The sequence below is a fragment of the Marmota monax genome, unplaced genomic scaffold, assembly GCF_021218885.2.
Source record: "Marmota monax isolate L192 unplaced genomic scaffold, Marmota_monax_Labrador192_F-V1.1 WCK01_AAM20220418_F8-fsc00278, whole genome shotgun sequence".
Taxonomy (NCBI): Eukaryota; Metazoa; Chordata; class Mammalia; order Rodentia; family Sciuridae; genus Marmota; species Marmota monax.
In genome coordinates this window covers 760737-785784 of record NW_026694626.1, presented here as the reverse complement: position 1 = coordinate 785784, position 25048 = coordinate 760737, and the positions used below count along the sequence as shown (strand labels likewise).

Genomic DNA, 25048 nt, shown 5'->3' with positions numbered 1-25048 from the left:
CGACTTCACTCCAAGGTACAAATGGGAAGCAAGATGAACGCCACCTTCAAGAGTGCCCATCCCAGAAAATCTTGACAATGTGGAAGTACATTTTCCCAGAATTTGTAACCTTGAGATTTTCTCCTAAACAGATGTGATGGCTACTTTAATGAGCCAAGTTAGCTAAACTATGGTGCCCAGTTGTCTGGTCAAACATCATTGTAGATGTTGCTAAAAAAGTATTTTGTAGATGTGATTAAACAATCAGTGACTTAAGTAAAGAAGATTATCCTCAATGTGTGTGGGCCTCCTACAGTTAGTTAAAGGCCTCAGGAACAAACACTGAAGTTTCCCAGAGAAGAAAGAATTGTGCTTGAAAACTATAAAAACAGAATTCCACCTGAGTCTCCAGTATGCCAGCCTGTTCTATGGATTTCAGTCCCCATTATCATGTTAGCAAATTCTTAAAATAAACCCTCTCCAAATCTCTCTTTCCATCCCTCCATAGAGAAATACATAGATATACACATATATATATATATATACACATATGCATATATACATATTTGTATACACACACACACAGACATATGACCAGGTGAATGCTTGAGTGATTCTTTGGAAAAAGGCAAACTATGCATCCCTGATCCTCTCCTCTTAGAAGAAAGAGACCAAGGGGAAATATTGGGGAATAATATTAACCAAATTATATTGTTATATTACATGCATCTGTGATTATGTAACAACAAATCCCATCATCATTACAACTATAATGCACCAATAAAAATTATGGGAAAAAAAGGCATCCCTGTGTGTAACCCCAGGTAGAACGGTAGTCCAGTTTTTGTTTGCCAACTTCTACACAGTTCATGAACACAGGCTTATATTCTATCACTATAATGCTCAAACCCTCACACAGAGTTAAAATGATTTATTAAGAGTCACACATCTTGCCAATACAAGTATCATTCTTCTTTTATAAATAACACCCCCATATCTTCCTTTTAAAGTGTATTTTCTGTAAATTATCTTTCTAACATATTACACTCAAAATGAAACTATAAGAAAGGGGAATCCCAGGCAGACTCTTCTTGTACTTTCAAATAACCCCAGGGCTTTGGCAGAATTCCTGAATTCTCTTCAGGTTTCGGAGAGGGACAGGCAAGGACCCAGTGGAATCTATAGCAGAAGCTTAGTTCAGAAACTGAGAACTTCTAGGATCCGGAGAGAAAAAGACACATGGCCATTCACCTGGAAAATAAAAAGGAGAGAGAAAGCCAAAGCTCAAAACTAAAGAGATCAGTAACCTCAAATTAAATTCATCAATTCATCCAAAATGTATTAATTAAGCAGTTACTATACAAGGAGTTACACTTGCATCATGGGGCAGTGATGTGGAAAGACAGAAAGTGAGCTATGCCCTCCAGAGCTGTAACGTATATATCCTATATACACTGGTCCCAGTTTACATATGAGGAAACTGAATATGAGAAAGACAAAGAAATGTGGTGTTTCTAGAATGTTTTCTCTCTCTCTTTTTTTTTTTTTTTTTTTTTTTGCTGTTGTTGTTTTGTAGTAGGGATTGAACCCAGGGGCATTTAGCCACTGAGCTATATCCCTAGCCCTTTCTTATAGTTTATTTAGAGACAGAGTCTCACTGAGTTGCTTAGGGCCTAGCTAAGTTGCTGAGGCTGGCTTTGAACTCCCAATCATCCTGCCTCAGCCTCTTGAGCCACTGGGATTTCAGTGTGTGCCACCGCCCCCAGCACTAGAATCTATTCCTTAAGTGAGACAAGAAAAATAAATAAATAAATAAATAAATAACTGTAAAATGAGATAAAATTCAAGAGGTCTCATTGGTGTGGATGGGAGTCAATTGATGAGAATTCTATGGAGGAATGATAATAAAGGACTCTAGGATCCCAAAATGCAATGCTACCTGCTAACAGAAGATGAGTGTGCACAAGGAAGGGCCAGGTTAAGATCTTTGGAGGCCTTATTTCCCAAAGAGGTTGGCAGTGGGGCTCATGTCCCTTTATCACTACCATATAAAATGCAAAGCAAAAATAGTACTAACTTTTTTTCAGTTAAAGAGATTCAGCTAAGTTCTGAATGTTCCCACAAGGAAGATCACTGCTCTTCTGGCAGTTAGATATTCGTTCAAAACCAATTTTTGTTGAATAGTTGAAACAAAGACCGATGGCCCACAAAGACTATTTTAGTGGGAAAAAAATATTCTCCAATTCTTGATCTATAGAGTAACTTTGTATAGGCAGAAATGGAGGGAGGAAAAAAAGTATGCAAGTGATATTGTTTACCCAAGAAAATAGACTGGCAACTGCCAACCTCGTCAAGAGAATACAAAATGGCAATCAGGTAGATAGGTAGGTAGGTACACAGGTCACCTTAAAGGACAGAATCTCCCAATTCAGTCTGCCTCCTAGAAATAGATCACCCAAGATTGAACTGAAAGTTGATTAAATATCATGAAATTGATACGTATGCAAAGTGTGACACGTTTACCTGACCACAGGACTAACCCATCCCAACTCCATCCCCATGAAGGGAATCAGAGTCCAAGTCATGATCAAAAGTTGTTTGACAAGCACATATTCAGAGAGAGAGAGAGAGCCTGAATTGAATTGAAATAGCAGCAGCTGGCAAGAGCTTAAAGCAGCCATTTTTATCTTATTGGGGGTATCTGTCAGTGGAGCCAGAGTTCCAGACCCCATGAGGCTGCCCCACAGAACATGACAGGCACTGCTACATCTGCCTCTGTAGTCTTCCTTCTCCCACTTGGCCACCCGCCCTTGGCATGAACACATTCTTTGGAAACCTGAAGTTTCTTCAATAAGGCTTCAGTAAAGTTGGGCAAGCCAGTCTGCAGTCCATTCAAAGTCTTTAGATCGAGATAGTGCTCATCTCTCTCTTCTTTTAATTTTCAAGGGCTTCTCTGTCTGCGAGTTCAGTTCTGAGTGCTTGCTGGCATATCCCCTGCTCTTCATTCATACCAGTTGAGAGTGGGTTCAGCCCACTCATTGTCATGCACCTCACTGGGTGAGTAATTACTTCCTCAGGAACTCAATTGGTGCCACAAGCAGTTGTTCACCTATTCAGGAATGTAGACAAAGAGCTCATTTACAGGCCCTAAAATCTTATCAAATCCTGATTTATACAGGTAACCACATCAATAAACACATCAAAATCCTGCCGGGTAAGTGACAGTCACTAAATAACACTGAATGTGTCTTTCCTGATGGACTCTGATTCAGAATGCACAGCTCTTTCTCTCTAATAAAACTTTTAGACTGCCTCTGCACTGGTAGCAAAGCTTTCGGCCACGCTGACCACATCTACTTGACTTTGTAAAGCATATCGCAGGGGTGGGGGGTTGATTGAACATTTTCAGTCATTTCCTTGTCCCGCTGATTGATAACTTGACATAGCACCAAGCTATCAGGTATCAATTGCGTACTTTTTAAATTATGCTGACATGGAGCAGTCTAGAATAATTGTTGCTGTTTGAAGAAATGTTTGCAAAGCAGAAAGGTTTTAAACTCTTTGAAAGATGGAGGAAAGAGAAAGAGAAATAACGTGTTTCAAGCCAGTCACTTTGTTAGGTACTTTCCACGTGAAGTATTTATTTTCAAGTTCAAAACACATACCTGTTTCTTAAAGGAAAAGTGAAGGCTCAGGTAAATTAAGTAACTTGTCCAAGTTCTCACAGCCAGTAAGTGGTGATTTCAGGAACACAAACTCAAATCCGCCCTCCTCTAAGGTCTAATCTCATTCTGTCGTACCATGTTGCCTTTTTCCACACCAATCAGCTAGTAGGCTGGGTAATTCTTGAGGCCTCTGATGCATTATTATAAAAAGCATCTGCTTTAGAATAGAAGCTATTCTTGGTTTTAGATTTCCTAAACTAACTCACCATCATACCTATAGCACTGAAATAAGGTAGAGATGAGAAACATAAATAAACTGGTATTTCTATTATCTTCCCTAACTCCCATATAGTCACTAAGGAACATCGGCTACTGTCACTAGTCATTCAAGGAACTCAGCAGGTATTTTTCTAGCACTACCTTGAGTCACCCATTCCTGATGGGCTTTGTAAAAGATTCTTACCATAGTCTGCCCTGGTGGCTGAACACATCAGCTACACAATAGACAAGAACCCAATATAAACTTGAACAAATCAGGGTTTTGAAGAGGTTGAAGAAGAAATATTTTTTTTCCAATCACTTAGTTTTTTTTTTTTTTTTTTAATGTGTAGAAAGAGAATCAGGGCACCAGGCTATGATTAAAACTGTTAACCATACAGATGATTTGCCCTCTCCTTGGAGTAGTCGACACTAAACCTGCTCAACCAAGAAATCCTGTTTGATAGTGAATGCTCCTGCTTATCAAATCACAAACAGTCAACCATTTCCAGTCAAAGAGTCAAGCAGACCCTGGCAGTGATATCAAAACTTGATGCTATCTCCCCTGCCCTTCTTGGAAACTTTCTGTCTTCTGACATGCTCCAGGGGTGTGGCAGCGAATACCACCTGCAACATACTAGAACGTGAAAAACTTCAAATATGAAATGGAGGGTACTGATTCAGAGAAAAAAAATAGAGCATTATTTGCTCTTTGAAGCTCAGTATTATCTTCTACAAAATGGGCATGGTACCCCTGTCTCATGGGGGCATTGGAATGTCAATGAAATATGGTTGGTGGAAGGTTTTCCATTTGCCAAAATATTATCTGATGTGTAGTATAAACCAAATATTGTGACAGGCACTGTGGATACAAGAATAAATGAAACAGATACTGCCCATGTTCTCATAGATCTTTAGAGGCAGACAAACATTAAATGAATAGTCACAGGACAAGCTAAGTAATTAACATTTGTTGATGTTATAAAGCATACTATAAAGCACAGAGTTCTGTGGGAGTATATAATAAAGACTTCCTGCAATAGGTTAAATAACAACACCACCCCAAAATGTAAGTGTCCTGATCCCTATGTGTGAATACGTTACCTTACATGGTAAAAGGAATTTTGCAGATATGATTAAGTTAAGGACTGAAGATAGGAAGATTACTTGAATTTTCAGGTGGGTCTAATCACAAGAACCCTAAAAGTGAGAAAGGAAAGATAGAGGAAGATTTGATGACAAAAGGGGAGTTTTGAAGGATAAGATATGAGGAAGACTCAACCCGCCATTGCTGACTTTGAAAATGGTAGAGAGAGCCACAAGCCAAGAAATGTGGGTAACCTGGCAAGAAAACACTCTCTTACAGCCTCCAAAATGGAAAGCAGAAGGCTGACATTTTTATTTTATCCCAGTGAGGCCTGCTTCAGACTTTTGGCCTTACAATAAGGTAAGACAATAAATTTCTATCTGTTATTTTGAGACACCAAGTTTGGTAATTTGTTATAGCAGCCATAAAAAACTCATACGGCCTACTCTTAGTGGACTGGGGAAAGCTTCTTTGAGGTATTTCACTGTGACATAACAGGTAAGATGATATTAGAGTACCTCCCTGTCCCTCCCTTCATACCCTAAGAGTAGCACCAATAGCCATGACTTCCTCAAAGGCAGCTTTTATATGTTTTCCTAGGCACCTGGTCCGGGAAGTCTTATTCCAGACAGACTCCTTGGAACCAGATAGCTCTTTTGCGGACCTCTTTAAACAGAACCTCAACAGCACATGCTTCCCTTCTTTCAACAATCATTTAATGAGTACTTACTATGTGCCAGGATCTGTACTAAGTGCTGTGAGTGAACAAAAGAGAAAGTTAACATCTCCAATGGTGGAGAATCATTAGAGTTCATCATTATAAAAAAGATTAACTCCACTTGATCATAATTTCTTTGGAAAACCAGAATCACTCCTGGAAAACTTGGTATAATCTTAAAAAGTGTTGTACTCTTAGAAAGCACCTAGAAACAAGGCACTCAGTCCAACAGAAACCCCCATGAACAAATTTCAGACACTAGCGATTTAATATACATAGCTAGAAGATTCCATTGACTTTGAAATCTTCTGTTCTTTGCCAGAATGTTTAAACAATGTTACCATCAGCAAGAGACAGAGTCACAGGTCCCTTTTTTAGGAATTGGCAATACCGGATACAGAATGGGCCTCTGGATGTGCAACTCTTAGTTTCTTTCTGAAATTTTAGTAGTAAGTCTTAAAAATAGATTTTATTTTACATCTCAAAAGTGAGAAACTCACACATAGTTGAAGAGATAATAAAAATAAACAGGATCACATAAGAGAGCTTGGCATAAATCCTGCACACCTACAAAAAAAATTAAAACTTCAATGACTGGAATTGAAGCAAAACTAAAATCATTGGAATTTTCATCACTTAACAATTTGAGGGGGAGGATATTTAGGTTTCTATTGATTTGTTTTGTTTTCAAATCATCAGTGCAACTTTGGCTTGGCATAAATACATGTCCCACTAAATGGACCGCCCCCCCCCCATGCTTACCCAAAATAGAAGTGAGCGTCCTTCTCACTGCAGAAGACTCCAGGAAATCCTGAGATCTTGGTGGAGCGTGTCCTCGTCAGACCATTTAAAGCATGTTGCAATCATGCATAATGAAAGAGAATTCTTCCACTGCCTATTGGTTTGAGAAGGTGACCTGCCAGTCCCTGGATATTTGGGTGGGAGACATTAATCAAACATTCCTTTGTCAGTGTTCGTTAAATATAGTTAAATGATCCTATCTGCCTGGGCTGTTTAGACCTGTCAGAAGTAATCTGCCCCTTCTTGAGGATTGCCAAACAGGTTTTCATCCCAAGTGACTCCGTCATTTACTCCTGTTTAAATACAAATCTTACTTACTCAGTAAGTCTGGGCTCACCCTTAAAAACTCCATATGTGCTGAACACACTATGCTGTACCAAGTGGCTGTGGCATCTTCTCATTTCTCTGACTACTACAAAGGATGTGGCCAAATTTTCCTCCAGGGAGTTGGAGAGAATAGAAAGTAAATTGAGGGCAAACCACAGAGACAGTAAATGGGAATTCTCAAGCCCAGACTTGGAAGGATGGACATGAATGACTTTATCCTTATTGACCCAGAACCCAGATCAGGAAAGCAAGCATTATCCAAACCACGCACAAAGAATAGGTCAAAAAGCATAGCTATACATTTTCTGGTTTCATCTTTCTGATGAAGATTTGCAATATGGAAGACAAAAATGAAACTCCTTTTCACAGGGCCAAGTATTTTCAACCTAAGAACAAAGAAGTGAGAGCTGTTCTCCTCAGTGCCACTGGGGGCGCTGATTTGCTTATTTAAGCCACCAAATTGGTTTGGTTGTGTCTTTGGTGCTGGAATGTTGGTAGTGGAGCAACACCGTGGTTCGAGACAACACCAATGTTTGAGTGGGAGGAATTGCCAATTTGCTTCTCAGAACTGGCTCTTGGATGGGAGAACCTTAGACCTTTTCACCCCATAATTTCTCTTTTAGGAATCTCTGCCAATGGACAGTTTGACAATACAGAGAAAGCCTTAATGTGAGAAAATGTTTGTCCTACTTTTGTTTATAATCAAAAGAAAAATGAGATATAAAAGGACACAACTACCTAGCCAGCAAAAAAATGGTTTAAATTAATGACTACTACACAGAAGAGGAATATTCTGTAGCCATCAACACCTGGGTATAAGAAGTTTCAAAAACAAATTGGTTTTCATCTGTTCACAATATTTAACCTGTTCCAATATTTCTACAAAGATCATCATTTGTTCTGGTTATCAGGCGCAGAGAAAACACTAAAGATAACCCCAAGAGTACAGATGCATTACACAATAGACAATACTGAATAGGGCTTCTCTTTTTAAAATAGTTACATGAAAAGATTCATTATTTATTCTCAGACAACAAATGCTTAATCACTCAATTATCTTTTATATTTGGTTCTGTGTAAGAACCACCAACTGGTATTCTTCTGTCTGCTCTCTCTTAGGAAAAACTGACTGCTCATTTATATACCCACCTGGAAAAAAATAACTTACAGGTAGTGCTTTCTCATAACTATTTGATAAACAAGTCCTTTATTTCCTGGCATACCCTGGAAGGGGCCTTCTTATTTTTTGATAGTTATACAACAGGAAAATTTGCATTTATGTACCCACAAAAGTAGATGGAGCTGAGAATCATCATTCAGATAAGTGTGCTCTTCTTTTAACTTTGTAGGTTTTCATGTCTTTATTAGATTCTTAGCTTGTCTTTGACTTGCTTATGTTTCCTAGCATGAGATTTAGAGTCGATACGTGTCAATGAATCCTGCTGAGCAAGTAAATAAAGCCTCTATATCAGGGAGTTTCCATGTTTTTTAAAATTTTCTTTGCCTCAAAAAGCATTTTAAGTTTTATGATGAACCTCCGATATTCTCGGTAAGTCAAAGAGGAAGTTGTAGGTGGAGTAGCGCACACCTGTAATCCCGGCGTCTAGGGAGGCTGAGGCAGGAGGATCCCAAGTTCAAAGCCAGCTTCAGCAATTTAGTGAGGGCCTACACAACTTAGCTAGACTCTGTCTCAAAATAAAATAATAAGAATAAGAATAAAAGGGGCTAGGGATGTGGCTCATGGTTAAATGCCCCGGGTTGAATTCCTGGTTTAAAAAAAAAAAAAAAAAAGACAAAGTCTGATTGAAGTGGAGGTGGGGAAGGAACAAAGCTGAGGATGATCATTAATTTTTCAGCAAACTAGGATACTCTTGGAGGTGAAAGGAAACACTATTAGCAATTGCTTTGGGACAACTTATTTTACATTTCTGCTTTCAGAAGATCACATGCCCAGATTGTCCCAGGGAAATGACTGGGAATTGGCTACATAAAATGAAAACCCCAACTGGGGACATACTATAACTGAAGTCCCCAAACAAACAACAAATTGGAGAAAAAGTGTATTTGCAAAACACAGGCAGAGGGCTAACTTGGTCAATTTAGAAAGTGCTCAAACAGAACAATGAGGCAGAGAGGAATCTCCCCCAAGTTAGCAAAAGACAGCAGCAGAGGTAGTTTATGGGCTTGTAGGAGGTGGGGGTGGATGGGCCACAGAATACAAATTACAACGGCAGATAAAAATACAAAAAGAAGCTCAGTCTTACTCATCATTAAAGACATGTAAATCAAAACAAGAAACCATTTTCACCTAGTAGCTGGGCAAATGTTTAAGTGTGATGATACCTGATATTAGTTAATATGCAGGAAGACAATCATTTTTAACACTGAGGGTACTGCATACCACCAGGTTCAAACTTTTCAAAAGGCCATTAGGCAAAAGCTACTAAAATAAAAACACATATTATCTCTGACCTAGTAATTACATAGCTAAAAATTGATTTGATGGATACATTGTAAAAACAATATAATAGAAACCATGGTCCATCACAACAAAAGAACCCTGGAAATGACCTAAATGTCCACCAATTAGGGAAGGATTTCACTATTTTATGGAATAGAGAATATCCATAGGGTAGAATGTTGTACAGTTAACAAAATAAAAATTGAGGAAGTTTTGTGCTTTCTGATCTGGAGGAAAAAAAAAAATCTCAGATGTCAGTAAGAAGAAACAAAAGCAGAGTCAGAACATTGTGTATGTTGTGGTTTTTATTCTGCACATTGCTAAGAAGCAACTTATAAGTATTATGTATGGGCTTTTTAAGATCCCAGCAGAGAGCATTACCAGGGGCTGTCTTTGTTAGAGGAATTCAGTGAAGGAGGAGGGTACAAGGGAGCCTTTATTCCACTTTGTACCTTTCCGCCTTGTTTGAATTTTCTAAATATGTTCACGTGCTCTCATCATAAATTTTTAAAATGTCAACAGAGGTTATCTCTGTGGCAGGATTATTGTAATAAATATTATAAAAGATGGAGACAGTTATGTGTGGGGAAAACAAAATGAGAAGCCCAAGTCAAGAGACATTCCGAACTTTGAAATCCATACTCCCTCAGATGACTAGGAAAGAGTTTGGAAGAAATCGCTTGCTTTGCAAAGTGTTTTGTATTGAAGCCACCCATTCACACAAAAGTTTATCATAATATTAAAGTTGCAAGCATACCATTCCTTGCTTCCTAGAAAGAAAATGAGAAAAATAAGTATAAGGGGCATGGGAACAGAAAACATGTCCGTGACAGATGTCAGCATGCTCAAAAGATTCCTCAGAACAGTCATCCCACCTCATCTTCATTCCTAGCCCTTGGTAACCAGGAGGGACACTGCTTCCATGGAGCCCTCCCCCAATATCATTCCCTTAAAATATAAAAGCCATGTTTGATCTACCATACCCTTCTGAAAGGGTGGTAGAACTATGGTTGAACTTAGAACTGGGAAGTAGAAGCCTTCTCCAACTGCACAGGGAGGGTCTTCTAGAAACCTCCTGGGAGGGCTATTCCCTCACAGAAGTCACCAGTGCAGAACACCAGCTAACCAGGCCTGTTCTGTCCTCAGGTCAAATCAAAAGCAGAAGTAAAGAAGAGTGAATGCAAGCCCTATCCCTTGATGCTGGGTTGGGAGTGGGAAGGAGACATCACAAGCACTAAAGGATGTAACTGAAGAACTGCTCCATTCATTCAAACATTCAGTTCTCCTTCCCCTGCCCCAGTAGATATATGGCTAATAAGGGTTTAGCATCCTTCAGTATCCATTTTTCTAACCTACTATTTTTATCAGAAGCAAAATACCTGTATTTGTGATAATTTTCTACAAGTCTCATTCTCAATCCAATATTTTTTAACAAATAAAAAATATTTCTCAGCAGTCCAATAATGGACATTGGTATCCCATTAAGTGATTATCAATCATAATGGTCATTAGGCATCTTCTGTTTCTCAGGGCGGATGCATTAGCACCAACCCACAGATCAGGCAACACCAAACCCCTGACAGATGAGAAAACCGGGGCTCAGAATAGCTGAACCTTGTGCATAAGATCACACTGCGAATAAGTGCCTATGTGCCTAGTTCAGTGTCCTACAGATAATATAGAACATCTTTAAAGTTAAACTGAGTAAAGTCAAATTTGCCACTAGCTTGCCTTTCCCTAACATTAAACATACACAAAAGACTGGACTCTACAAAATGAAGCAAATATGAAAATCTAAGAAAACAGCTACAGGTTTATCCACCTTCTGCACTGATGGAGATGGTATGAATTTGTGCTGTCCAGGAGGTGGTCGTCAGCCATAGGTAGCTACACAGCACTTAGTGTGAGGCTAGGGATACTAAAGAACTGTTTTGTTTTTTTTTTTAATGTGGTGCTGGGGATCGAACCCAATGCCTCACCCATGCTAGGCAAGTGCTCTGCCACTGAGCCACAACCTCAGCCCAGAACTGAACTTTTTATATGACATTATTTTACTTCATCTCCAGACACAGGGCTACCATATTGCAGTTCTAGCCAGTGTCATTCAAGAAGCACTTATTTTTAGTAAAATGGTATCAAAAGGAGAGGAAGTAGAGAGAGAGTAATGATATAAAAATCGCAAACCATTTAGAGCTGGAAAAAACCTTTCTGAGACCATCTCATGCGACCCACTCATTTTACTCATTTTACACAGATGAGTAAACTGAGACCCAAAAAGACGAAGCAATTCGCTAAGCTCACACAAGCTAGCAGAGGGCCAGATGTGCGTCCCATCTTCTAATAAATGTTCAGCTGTGGTGCTTAGCCATGGTGCTAAAGCAATTGTACAGGACTGACTTAAACTAAAGAAAACAATATTCAGATTTCCCCCTTTACTCTTTAAATCTGTATGAAATAAGGAACAAGAGGCAGGAGCAGAATAGCTCTCCATGCCCCTAAACCAGTCTCTCAATATCACTAAAAAATAATTTAAGGTAAAATCCCCACAAGGCAAGGAGGTATCCACGAGTATAAAATTCACCTACTAGTTAATTCCACAGTCTCCTATTAGGGAAACGCCAAGCACCTTAGAATTGTGTTTTGATGTCCCAATTCTATTATTTAAAAAAAAAAATCGGACTTCAAATTATAATATTCCCTGATCCATGCCCTCTTTCCCAGTTCCCACCCCACAATCCGGTAGAGTCCTGTAAACCTCCCTCACGGAGAAGTTCTTCTATTTAATTAGGTTAATAGGTTACAGATAGGTTAATTGGGTTAAATCCTGGGCAGAGTGAAAGTGCTTTCTAATTGCTGCTGCCATCCCATTACCTGGAGCGGTGATGAATCTCCAGTACACACTAGTCTGTGGAACACTCAACAGAGGCCTATTTACACCCAGTACGTGGTGGGGACTCACACAGACAGTATCACTTGCCTAAACTCTTTGGCAAAGGCATTTTGAAAAGAGTACTTTCTGCCTTATAAATGATTTCTTCCAGGTTTCCAGTGAAACAAGTCATTTAAATTTTTTTTTTTTTTGACAAATGAAAGGGGGGAAAAATGCCTTTTCAAATCCAGGGCACTTGAAAGTTTCATTTTCCTGTTTTAATTTGCTTCTGCGTTTCAAGGGAATAATAATAGTTTTTTAATGCCAAAGGTGGCTTTCATCACTCAAAACCCTCTAATTTCCTCCCATATTGCAAGTAATGTGTTAATAGTTCCAAAATGAAATATTACCTAAAACACAACTTGGTAATTTTCCTCACAGTTCAAAGTTATTTGAAAAAGAAGCATCACCTTTTACAAATATTTACTTTGCAACAACGGAAGACACTGCAAATTATCTGCAACAGCTTCTATTCTTTTTTTGTGCCGTCTTTGAGCCTTCTGCAGCGTGGGGGTGGGGGTGGGTACGAAATAAATGGGTAAAAAGAGAAGAAAAACTGCCCTTTACTTTCTATGTTCTAATACCAGGTTGCACCTAAGGGTCTGAATTCCACCTTTAAAATTAAAATAATGTTCATATGTATATATATAATACATAGAGAGAAAGAAAAGCTTGGTATTCATGGTCTCATTATAGAATACACACACCAAAGAAAGGATGTGCATAGAGGCCATAGAGAATTTAAAAGATTTATTTATGATGTATTACTGTAATTTTTAATTTAGACATGCAAATTTTTTAATTTGCACCGACTGCTTTGCCTTAATGGTTTTGATTAATACTTGGAGGTAGTGTTTGTGAAAGAGATTTATACTGTGATTCATCTGCAAAATAATCAAATCATTACCAGCTAATGACAAAGCTGTGAAAAATGATATAGATATTGTGTAACTTCCAGCTATGGCTGAGCACGTGGAGGTACCCAATCCTTCCAGCAAATGTGGACTTGTGTTAATAACTGCTGGGAAGTTCGCTCTAGGTCCACTCTAATTTGGCAACAAAAAACATTGATCTTAATAAAGCTGTCTGATAAAAGGAGCAGTGATTAACATCCTGAACCCTCCATTCTGCTACTCATGCCAAGGTCCCTCTTCTTTTTTTTTTTTCCAGGAATGAAATTCCACTGTACTTCCTGCTTATCGCTCCATCTCACCTCAGCCCTCTGTGGCGCACCAGATAAGGCTGCAGACAGCCCCAAGGAGGGGGTGGGGAGCAGGGAGCACCCCAGGGAGCAGGGCTGGTGGCTGCAGGTGGCCGTTGCTGGGGAAGAAAAGCCCAGAGGCGGGACCTCTTCCAGAACCAACGCCCATCCCTTCTAATACTGGAGACGCCTCTTCTTCTTGTGGGTCCTGAAAGACTGACTGACTCTTGTTCTCCTGCCTAATCCTGACCACATCAGCCAAGGTGGGGTGAAAGCTCCTGAGCAGGTCTACAGTCAGCAAAATGAACCCTCAAATGGTATCAGGAAGCAGTAGAGGGCAGGAAGCTGAAACCCACAGATAATCCCCAAATCTCACTACAGCCAATCCTTGTGACAAGTTCCCTCCCCCCCCAAAGTCTCTTACCTAAGCGGCTAACTTGGGCAAATGGGGAGACTTGAATTTTAATTTCTGCCTCCCTCACCACCACCAATAAAGAAAATTAACATTTCTTGAGATTCCTTTTTTAAATCGGCAATTAAGTGCTATATATATTTATCCTGTACAACATGTTGTTTTGAACTCTGTACACGTGGTGGAGTGGTTCAATTGAGCTAAACACCTTGAGGTCATACTTCATGTCAGTCATTAAGATACTCCCTCTGTACCTACTCTTTCATTAATCCTCACCACATTAGGAAGTAGACATTGTTATTATTTTTATTCCCATTATACAGAGAACTCTTCCAATGTTAATAAAAGAAAATTAGTTGGTAGTAGAGACCGTACTTGCTTCTGACCCACTCAAGCTTGATACCCGCTGTTTCTCAAACCATGTCATTATCTGCCTGAAGTTTCTACTGAAGAATGAAAACACCCCAAATGAGGGCAGTCGGAAAAGAGATGGAATGAAGTTGAGAGAGAAGTATCAAAAAAAAAAAAAGAAAGAAAAGAAAAGAAAAGAAAAAAAAGCATGCATTCTCACACTTACTATTGATGCAATAATATTTTATTATGAAGAAATTCGGCTACTTTAAAAAAAAATTTCACTCCTCACCAAGGAAAAGCCTAGTGACTTGATCATCATTAATATTTCATTGAAGAACAATCCATATTTCCTATGATGGTGACATGGACATTCCACTTCATCAGGAAGCCATTTTACAAAATCAGAAAAGGCAAGGCACCATTCTGGAAAGCACAATTCGAGACTACTTATCATTATTATTTATTACTTATTGGGTGCCAACTGGGTCCCTACTGCAGAAAGGAAGTTATAAAAGCATCATGCAGAGGCAGACAGTCCCTGTTCACTGGGTTCACAATCCAATTCTGATTTCATGACTACAATGGGCCTTGCGTCTTTAATTACTGGCAACTGCGACTGCTGCGGAACCACACAAGGAAGATCAGAACTTTCTATCACTTTTCTAGACATAAAGATAAATGGGAAGGGAAGCAATACGTGTAATTAATTTCAACTAGAGCTGGAGGAGGAAAACTTTCAGCCGTGGTACTGCGCACAGCATTTATCAGGACAGCCTCTGTCTGGCAGAGCCCTGGTGGCACTGGCTCACAGACCTGAACTGGTATGTCCCAAAGAACCAGGAGGGCAAAGAAAAAGGAACATGAATTTCGCAGCATTATTTCAGTGCCCGATGTCAGAAATAAGCATGAGACTTAATTGTGTGTGCGGTCCAGGAAAAGCAAGAGGAGTTAGACCAAGAAGTTCAAAGTTGAGTTAAAATGCCATTCAGAGTGAGCCCATGTCAGAAGCCTTTGGCCAGATGAGCGTTGTGTGCAACCGGAGCACAAGGTGTAATGCAAGCAATGACGCTAAAGTGATGAAAGAAAGGGAAATAGACTCTCAGAGGTAAACTTGCAGTCAAGTCGTCTGGACTTAGCTAAATAATTCCCCCTAATGCTTAGACAAATAATGCTGTTAGATTCTTGGGAATCAGACCATTTCTCCACCCCTCAGCTTCTGAGCTCTTCTAAAGGCTGGACTGAGCTAGCTATACAGACAATTAAACCCAAATATATTCTTCATGATGATTTCAGAAAAGGGAGGGACCTTCTGCCTGTAAATAACGTGAGGAAAGAGACCGAACCACACTCGATTTGCCAAACCCAGAGGGCAACTCCACATATTTTTGAGGAAGACCAGAGACCAGTGCATTATCTTATTTAGGTTATACTGGCTGTGCTTCTGCTGCCAACTGACCACAAATACTTTGGAATCAGTCCCTAGGTCCCTCAGCCTTCTTCCTCCAGTGCTATCAACAGTTACAGCCTTGGTCATTGCCAAGAATATTAGCTGTCTTTCATGTTGTCTGTTTTCTACTTCTGCCAACTCTTATGTAAGAGCCTGTGAATCCTTGCATTCATCTAAAGTCCTGTCGTCCAGTAAGATTTTCCATGATGAATGTGCTATGTCTACACCATCCTATATGGTAGCTACATAGAGTTCATTCTGCTGAGGATAAGAATTTTTAATTCATTTTCTTTTGTTTTTCAAATGTATTTTTCATTTTTTAAATTTTTTATTTGTTTTAGTTATACATGATAGTAGAATGCATTTATGCACTTTGGTATATAATACATAGATGGGATATAATTTCTCATATTTCTGAGTGTGCATGTTGCAGAATCATATTGATCATTTGGTCACATATATACATATAGTAATAATGTGTATTTCATCCTGCTATCTTTCCTATCCCCATATACCCTACCCTTCCCTCCCATCACTTCCCTGTACCTAATCTTAGGTAACACTATTCTTCCCTAATGCCCCACCCCCACCTTATTGTGAATTAGCATCCACATATTAGAGAAAACATTTGGTCTTTGGTTTTGAGGGATTGGCTTATTTCACTCAGCATGATATTCTCCATCTCTAACCATTAACTGGCAAGTGTCATATTTCACTCTTCTTTAAATCTGAGTAATATTCCATTGAGTATATACACCACATTTTCTTTATCCATTCATCTACTGAGGGACACCTAGGTTAGTTCCCTATAGTATAGCTATTGTGAATTTTTTTTCAGATGGGAGTCTTGTTGTGTTGCCCAGGCTGGACTGGAACTCAGGGGCTCAATTAATTCTCCTGCCTCAGTCTCCCAAGTAGTTGGGACCAAAGGCGTATTCCACCACAATTTCAGCAGGTTTAAACTTTTATAACCACATGTGGGTGTTGACTGTCCTACTGGAAGGTGCTCTAAAGAGAACAATGCAGATTTTACTGAAGTTTAAATAGAGCATAAATGGAGGGAAGAGTTTACGCTGTACATACTGGACCTCTCATACCCAGACTCCCTTGCAGCTAGATTCAATTTTGGCCAATAAGAGGAGAGCTGAGGGTCACTGAGCAAGTTGACCTTTCTTATAGAGAATCCAGTTGCTTATTTGCCCGCTTTGCTTTTCTTCTGTCTGGGTGTACGATGACCAACTGCCCATGGAACAATCAACTTGAGAGCAAATGCCATGCATTAAGCTGCCAGGGCAGGGAGTTGGAAAGGGGCTGGGACTTCAAAAACTCCCTGAACCATTGCACTAGGATGTTAACCTGTGGAGAGCTACATCATGGGAATAAATAAAATCTTGATTCATTTGAACTGTTTTGCCTGTTTTTCTGTGCTTGTAAATAAATGCATGATTCCTGGTAGATGTTACAAGGTCTCAGGGTGAAGGTTTGCCACATGATTCCATGCTATCTACAGAAGTGGTGTAAAGTCAGATTATAAAAGCTTATGTCTAACCACTGCACCTGTCAATCCCAGGGCGTATTGTGAAGCAGTGGACTGGATTTTACCAAATTGCCCACCCTTTGCTCAGCCTCCCTTTCCTGTGTTCCTTTCTCTCCTGTGTTCCTCTCCTCGTCTAATTCTTATATCTTCTGTTTTTCTTCTCGGCAATGCCCCTGCTATGGTTCGTTCATTATGGTGGTGCTACCTCCCTAAAATTGGGGTGTGGAAGGAGAGGAAGGTAGGCTTTGTCACAGACTAAAGGCATTTTAATTACAAGAGGGAAGGGAGAAGAAGGTATTTGGACATTAGAAGGACTTCCTTTCTATTTAAAAGTATTTCCAGTAAGCAATTTTCTTCAATGTGCCTAGAAAAATCTTCTTGTTTAAAAGAAGCTTGTGATCCAGCAATGACAGAGGCTGGCCTTGCTTCTGAGATGGTCTACTCTTCTTTTTCCCCAATAAATATTCTTAATTGGGCACTAGTACGTGCACCTCAGCCCCTACTTGGATGTCATTTCCTTTAATCCCCAGAATGTTTCCAGGAAGTGAAGCTCTGGAAGAACCTGGACATGAGGATTACCTTCCCAGGGTTTGTCAAATCTGCACACTCTACTTATTGATAGTCCTTCACTAAAGTTGTTGAAAATTCTTCCTTGTGTGTGTCTGTCAATTGCAGCTATTATTCCCATTTTGTAGATGAGGAAAATGAGGCTCAGAAAGCAGAAGTACATTGTCTGTAGTAAGTGACAGAGCCAGGCTTTGAACTTGGAAATTGTGGCTGCAAGTCTGAGGCTGTCTCTATGGAAAGAATAAGAGGTTTGGCATATTATCTCCCATGTGACCCTACCTGGTGCCAGCTGCTGAGGTTGCAAGGACCAGCTTTCCTCCTTGAAAGAGTGCTGTTGGAAGGCAAGGGGAGCACCCGGAGCCTTGAGAGAGACTCTGAATGACAAGAGAAGTCAGAAAGCTCAGGCTGCCCCCGTCAAAAAGGCACTTCACCCCTATTTCATTCAGAATGTCCAGGTGTTGATACACTTCCTAACCTCACAGGGAAGTCGTGAGAATTAACTCTTATTTAAAAGAAGTTTGTGATCCAGCGATGACAGATACTCCCAGTGTGTTTTTATGGTCACTCTCGTTACTCCTCCCTGAGTCCTGACTCATGAAAAATGGATGGGGCAATGAGCAAGGCGGAGCCAAAGGTGACAACAGGCAGCTGACAGCAAGCTGAAAACTGAGGAGAAACAGAAAGGGTGGGTGGGTGGCTCCCAAATCCATAGACCACAACCAGAAACCTGAGAGAGAGAGTCCCTCAGCCCCACCACACCACCCCAGCCCAGTGAAGAAAATCCAGTATTAACTTGGCAAGTGCTTTTCAGGTTAGGTAAAGTCCTGCCATCTGCTTTTCTCTGCACTCTGACCCTTGGTAGTTCTTCCCCATGAAAATGAAAAAGGACAGACCATTCGGTCCTTGGCCATCTGGTCATTTGGGCTCAGATGTGTCTGTCCCCAAGGCTAAAATGCTTATTTTCCAAAAAGTTGCAGCCTTCTCTCCAGGTCCCACTCCTTTTCTGTGTACCATGGCATCGGACTCTCTTTTTTTCTAATTCAAAAGAAAGAGGGTAGAAATACGAGGGTAAAAACCTTTCTCATGGTTCGCTCAACATGGCAGCATCCCCAAACCACCATGTCTAATGAAGGAATCTGAGGATGGAACTCCAAGGAGAGACTCTCTGGGGCAAAGGGAACCTCTGAAGGTTTTTCAAATCCTCACCCTGTGTGCTTTTCCGTAGCGCTTCAGCAAATTTGCTGATTCACCCTCTAGCATTTATGTGAATTGCATTTCTATCCCCAACAGAGAATTATTCCCCCGCAGCCATAGGCAAGGCAACAAATATCTCCCCTCTCAGACACTGCGGAGATGTGAACAGGGTGGAAGAAACAAAGAACTTCTTTCTCCCTACAACATGGCAAATGTCATTCCCAGGGCCTAAAGTGGATTGTATTCATTTTTATTGTGATCTTTCAATTCATCTGAAGAACATAAATACACATTCAATAAATGTTTACAAAAGATCATCTCTATGCTGGCATAGAGGAGGTGCTCAATAAATACACGTGGGTTCTGAGTCGAGGGACCAAGAAGACATATATTGTTCTTAGGATCAAGGTACTTATGGGTAGTTCGTGAAGAAGGAAAAAAAGAAACAAACAATTAGAGGCTAAAGCTTTAAGAATGAATGATCAGGAAGCTGAAAGCAGAGGCCTGATTCTCATTTGGGTCAGAAGTGGCACCCCAGACCTGACTAGGGAACACTACATGTTGTTGCTCAATCTGTGCACTGCAAAAAGGAACTAGCAAAACAGGCATAAGTACCAAGATCCTACTTAACTCTGCTAGTCAAACTGAGAGCCCATGGGCTACATCTGCCCAGATGTGATGCCTATTCCTAACTCACACAATCACATGGTTTATGTTGGTCTAGGCTTGTTTTCCTAACTAAAAGGAAAATGTCCCTGTTCCCCTTCACTCTTTGTTTACAAAGTGATGATCATGTGAGGCCCAGAAGAAAAGAGAATCGCTGCAGTACAGCTCTCAATTGGTGGATTAAATGAAATGTTGTATCATTGATTTCTGAGCATTAAACTATCCAGAGATGTTGCCGGTGTCTATTTAATAGAACTGCCAAGAAACATTTAATTTTTTCATATAAAACACACCCAGAAAATTGAACAAATTTCATCAAAATGTTTAAGTGCCAGAAATGATTCCAATCTAATAAAGCATTAAGGCCTAGCATTGTCTGTATTGCACATGTGGCCGACCTCCATAAACGACACGGTTGGAACCTGGTTTTTAATTCTTTTGCACAAAATCACCAATTTAGGTCCTGCTGGGAAACCTTTTGGAAGGGTCTCTTTGTAAATAAAGCAACCAATTTCTTAAAATAAAGTTGGGCATGAGCAGTTCCTTCGGGGTCTGGGAAGAATCTTTGCTGATCAAATGCTGAGGCGGGCCTGCAACTATCAGCTGTTGTAACAGAATCTGTTGGTATCTGCTGGCGCTCTGAGTGACAGCAGTGTGTAATCACAGAGACACACAGATACACATCAGACGGCAAGAACACAGAAATAAGCAGCGGAATGGGGAGTATTTTGGAACCTAAATGGACCTTGGCACAAAACACTTTGGAACTGCCATTTTGCAGAGCCTGATCATTTTTGCACATCGCACTTGGAATCTAGAGTGGGGAGGGGAAGTAAGAAGGGAGGAGAGGGCTGATTTTTATGAATTACATCCTATACTCTGGGTGCAAATAGGGTTAGGTTGTCCTGAGATCTAATACTGAGACTCACAATATGATGCTAATTGCATTATCCCCATCGACAGATGGGGAAACCAAATCTTAAGAGGTGAAAGAACCTGCCAAAGGCTGGACTGCTAAATAAATGAAGAAGTCAGAGCTCAAGTCAAGATCTCCCAAGGTCCTTCCTCTCTCACTTCCTCTATTTCCACCTCAGGTGGACATCAGGGGGAAAATCCTTTCTTGCATCCCGATATTAGGCAAACTCTTCATGGGGTGGTTGCTAAGTACTGAAGTGGAGCTGACTTTCAGCGAGTGCCCTTCACCTTGTCTGCCTCACTGTAAAGAGGAAAATTCACCGTATTTAAAAAGTAGACTCCATTGAAGAGCTAGGCTAGCTTCCACTGGGCAAGGGTCAAACTGCTCACCTTCCTAATCAAGTTTTGTGGACAGTGAGGAAAGAATACGAGATCAAGAAGTTCAAGGGTAGGTCCAGCTTCCTGGTATCTGTCCTGGCAGTCCTCTCAGGAGCATTTTCTCTACATTCACACAAGATGAGAGACGGAGAGAAGATTCTAGCATGCACAACACCTGGAGGCCCTAAAAGGGTCAATCAGGAATGAAAGCAGGTTGTCCCCTCTGAGCAAGAGAGAAGACTTACAAGAAAGCCAGTGATATTCTCCGAGGGGAGTAAACCCACTTTATGTAAACCTGAAAGATCAGTTAGAGTTCCCAGAATTCACCCCCAGAGTGTGCCCCAGCAGTCACCAAGTGAGGGGACTGTGAGAAAGAGTGTGAATGGACTCAAAACAAAACAAGACTCACCTGATTACAAGTTTCATTATGAACCTGGGGGTTTTTAGAACTGATGACGTCACATTGCTTTGAAACTTTGGGAAGGGTGGGGGCTGGCTTCTTGCTCCATATTCAGGTGCACTTGGTGGGTGCTGCAGGCCTCCCCATTGACATCACTCAAAACCTTGTCCTCACTTGAGGCACCATTAGGTTTCCAGCCCATACATCTGCCCATCTCCCTCTTTGAGATGGTTAAAAACCAAGGGTGGTGTCTCAGTCCTTTTCTATGATGAATGACACAATAACACAGACCCGGCATGTTATAAAGTAAAGAGGTTTAGTTTGGTTCACAGTACTGGTCCAGCATCAAGAAGCCACATCTGGTGATGACCTTCTGGCTATCCAAGTCCCAGGATAACACAGGTCATCACACTGGACAAAAAAACAAATAAAAAAGAGAGAGAGAGACACCCAGCCACACTGGCTTTTACTAGCAGACCTAGTCTTAATATTCTTAAGGCAACCCAGTAACACATAAATTCATTAATCCCATGAGCGGATTAATCCATCCATAAAGGAAGTGACCTGATTATCTCTTAAACATCCTACCTGGTCGCACCTCTTACTGTCTCATAGTGGACATTAAATTTCAACATGAATTTTAAAGGGGGAAAATCATAGGCAGCAGGTATATTTTTGTTCTTTCAAGGGAGCTTCAGCTATCATTTGATGGCATGATCATTGTCAGTGGCTAGCCTGGCTGTCAGTGATTATTAGAAAGCTCTGAGATTTAGGCCAATCTCCATCTCCAATGTGAAGTTTGAATTTGGGGGGCATAAGAGCTTTGCACCTCAAAATGTGGTCCACAGATGAGAACAATTGACCTCCCCTGGAAGCCTGTAAAAAAAAAATGTAGAATCCCAAGCCAGACCCAGTGGTTCATAATCTGCAGTTTTTACAAGGTTCTCACTTGATTCAAATGCACAGTCAAGTTTGAAAAGTGCTGAGATAGGCCAGTGCTTCTCAAAGTGTGTTTTCAGGACCAGCAACAACAGCATGACCAGCAAGTTTGTTCACAAATACAGAACCTCAGATGGGCTGAATCGAGAATTTTCATCTTAAATGAATCCCCAGGTGAGCTGCACCCACATTAAAGTTGGGGAAAGCACTGTCTTAGGTTGGGGCTGACCTGGCTTGCAGTCTTGGCCACCATCACTTAATAGGTGTATAATCTTAAGACAAAAGTACACAACCTCAAGGAGTTTCAGTTTCTTTAATAGTAAAATAGGCTAATAGAACCTTCTCTCAGGAAATTCAAAGAGATTAAATTAGGTCAGGTAGGTAAAGCTCTTAGCACAAGGCTAATGCATATTAAGCACTTCGTAAATAGTTGTTTTTAGCTTTTGTTGTTTGTTCCTTTTCTTCTTGTCTGTCATTCTATACCCTAGAGATATTTCCGTGAGGCTTTCCTGGGTTCTTTCCAGCTTTAACATGCTCTGATTTGAGAATTAGTTCATATTTTCTTATAACCAAACCCTGTAATTGCAATAGAAACAAAACCAGATTAAGGAGTATTTTCTCATCTATGTCCAACTTTTTCTTCTTGCAGAATTTGGCTTTGTCTTCAACAGCAGCAGCAGCAGGAGGACAGAGACCAGTGTGCATCTGGGAAGCACTTGCCATCTTAAAATCACAGCAAGGGAAACAAAGTCGTCATGGCCCCTGACCTTGTGGAGCATGCTTGTCTGATCAGGGAGACAGGCAAATAAATATACAATTGAAATTTCCATAAATGTGGTGAAATATTATGAATGAGGGCCAGATAGGTTAAGACTACAAGAATAACAAAATTCAGATGATAGAGGTAGGGTGGAGAGGGTGGAACTGGACAGATGACTTCTTAGAGAGAATTATAGGTAAGCTGAGACTTGAAAAGGAAGAGCGGGAGTTAATCAGGGAATAGAGAGTCCCTGGCAGAAGTAACTACAAGAGCAATTGATCTGAGGCAGAAGGTACTTTTAAAAGTCAAAGAGCCAACGAAAAGGCTAGTGTGACTACAGCCAGTCAGTGAGAAACTGGGGTGCATGGAACCCAATCTGGGCTTTTCACAACCAGCTGTTCTATAATTTAGGGAGGACAAGGCAGGACACCACAGCAGGAAACCCCTTAACCTAGGTGGCTGATATGGTTTTACTGTGATTAGTCCCTTCCAAAACCCATGTTGAAATTGATTCCCCATTTTGACATGAGAGATAAGATCAAGGTGGGACCTTTAAGAAGTAATTAGGGTTCTGGCCTGGTGAATGAATTAATCCCCTCAGGCAGTTAGTGGATTAATGGGTGAAGGGGGTATCTCAAGGGATAGGTTGGCTATGAGAGTTAGTCGGTGAGATCTGCTGTAACTCCCTGCCTCTTGCCATGTGACGCCCTACACTGCCTCAGGACTCTGGAGCAAGAAGGCCCTCACCAGATGCCGGCCATGAACCTCAGATCTCAACCATAGGCCAAATAAACCTCTTTTCTTTATAACTTGCTCAGGCTGTGGTGGTGTGTGATCAGCAACAGAAAACGGACTAAAACACCTGCTAAAGCAAACTTCACTAATAGATTCAGGCATGAGCTCATAGCACTTAGGAAGAGCTCAATAATATATGGGAAAAACACAAATGAATAAATGAAGGAGACCTGCAATTCAGAGGGACTGATGGTGCCACAGATAGGAAAGCTATCACCTAGGAAAAGCGCCTTAAGAAAGAACACAGGGCATTGCTCCTCCAAATGGCCCTGCTCTTTCCTGCATTTAAATTTCTTCTTGCTTGGCTGGATTTTTCAACTGCATACAAATTTGTCACCGTATCTGGCATCTTTGAAAATAGCCTCCTATGCCTTCTACTGCCTGTTTCTCTGGTGTCCTTTACAGCAAAACATTGAGTTGTCAGTTCTTGTTTTCTCCACTTCTCCTCTTCCCACTTTCTCTCTTAGAAAAACAAAACATGGAACCAAGACAAGACCCAATATACTAATATACAAAAGAGCCCATGCCCTGTATGGGTATGTCATACAGCTTGATGATGAAAGGGGACACTTCATGGCGTCCCACTCAACTCCATTAAGTATCAGAGCCCTACCAATTCCACTGAATTGACCTGTATGTTATTCTCCATCGCACCCCTGCCTCTACCAACTGAAGCAAAACAACCTTGAAGTTTGTATTTATCATCCTTTTTATTTTATAATATAGTTTTGTCACAAATACTTATAACCACAGTGTATTTTTCATTTTATCTGACTTTTGTTACATTATCAAAATGGAAAATCAATCATACAAAATCAATTCTAACTAGGATTACCGATAGCAAAATATAAAAATGTTTGGAAGATAATAAAGAACATTATCTTCATGTCTTCCAGTTAGGAATGAAGGTCTGAAACAAGACCCAAGAAGCACAAGTATTTCTGGACATGGTAGTACATGCCTGTAAGCCCAGTGGCTCGGGAGTTTGAGGCAAGTTCAAAGCCAGCCTCAGCAATGTAACAAGGTCCTAAACAACTTAGTGAGATTCTTTCTCAAAATAAGAAAAAATAAATAGAAAGGGCTGGGGAATGTGGCTCAGTGGTTGAGCAATACTGGATTTAATCCCTAGTATTAAAAAAAAAAAAAACCAGCATTTTAAAACTAATATAAAAACTCCTTCCCTCCACATGTATAAATAGCCCTTCTCCCATTCCCTCCCAGATGTCACACCACCAAACCATTGAACCATTACAAACTG

General features: G+C 40.5%; 1 long non-coding RNA gene across 1 annotated transcript; it reads right to left on the bottom strand.

Moving 5' to 3' along the window:
* Positions 1-901: 901 nt before the first annotated feature.
* On the bottom strand, positions 902-6601 carry LOC131423330 (uncharacterized). The gene is made up of 3 exons (XR_009224732.1): positions 6470-6601; positions 2816-3088; positions 902-1230 (listed from the first exon to the last, which is right to left on the bottom strand). It is a non-coding gene; the product is annotated as an uncharacterized LOC131423330 (long non-coding RNA).
* Positions 6602-25048: the final 18447 nt, after the last annotated feature.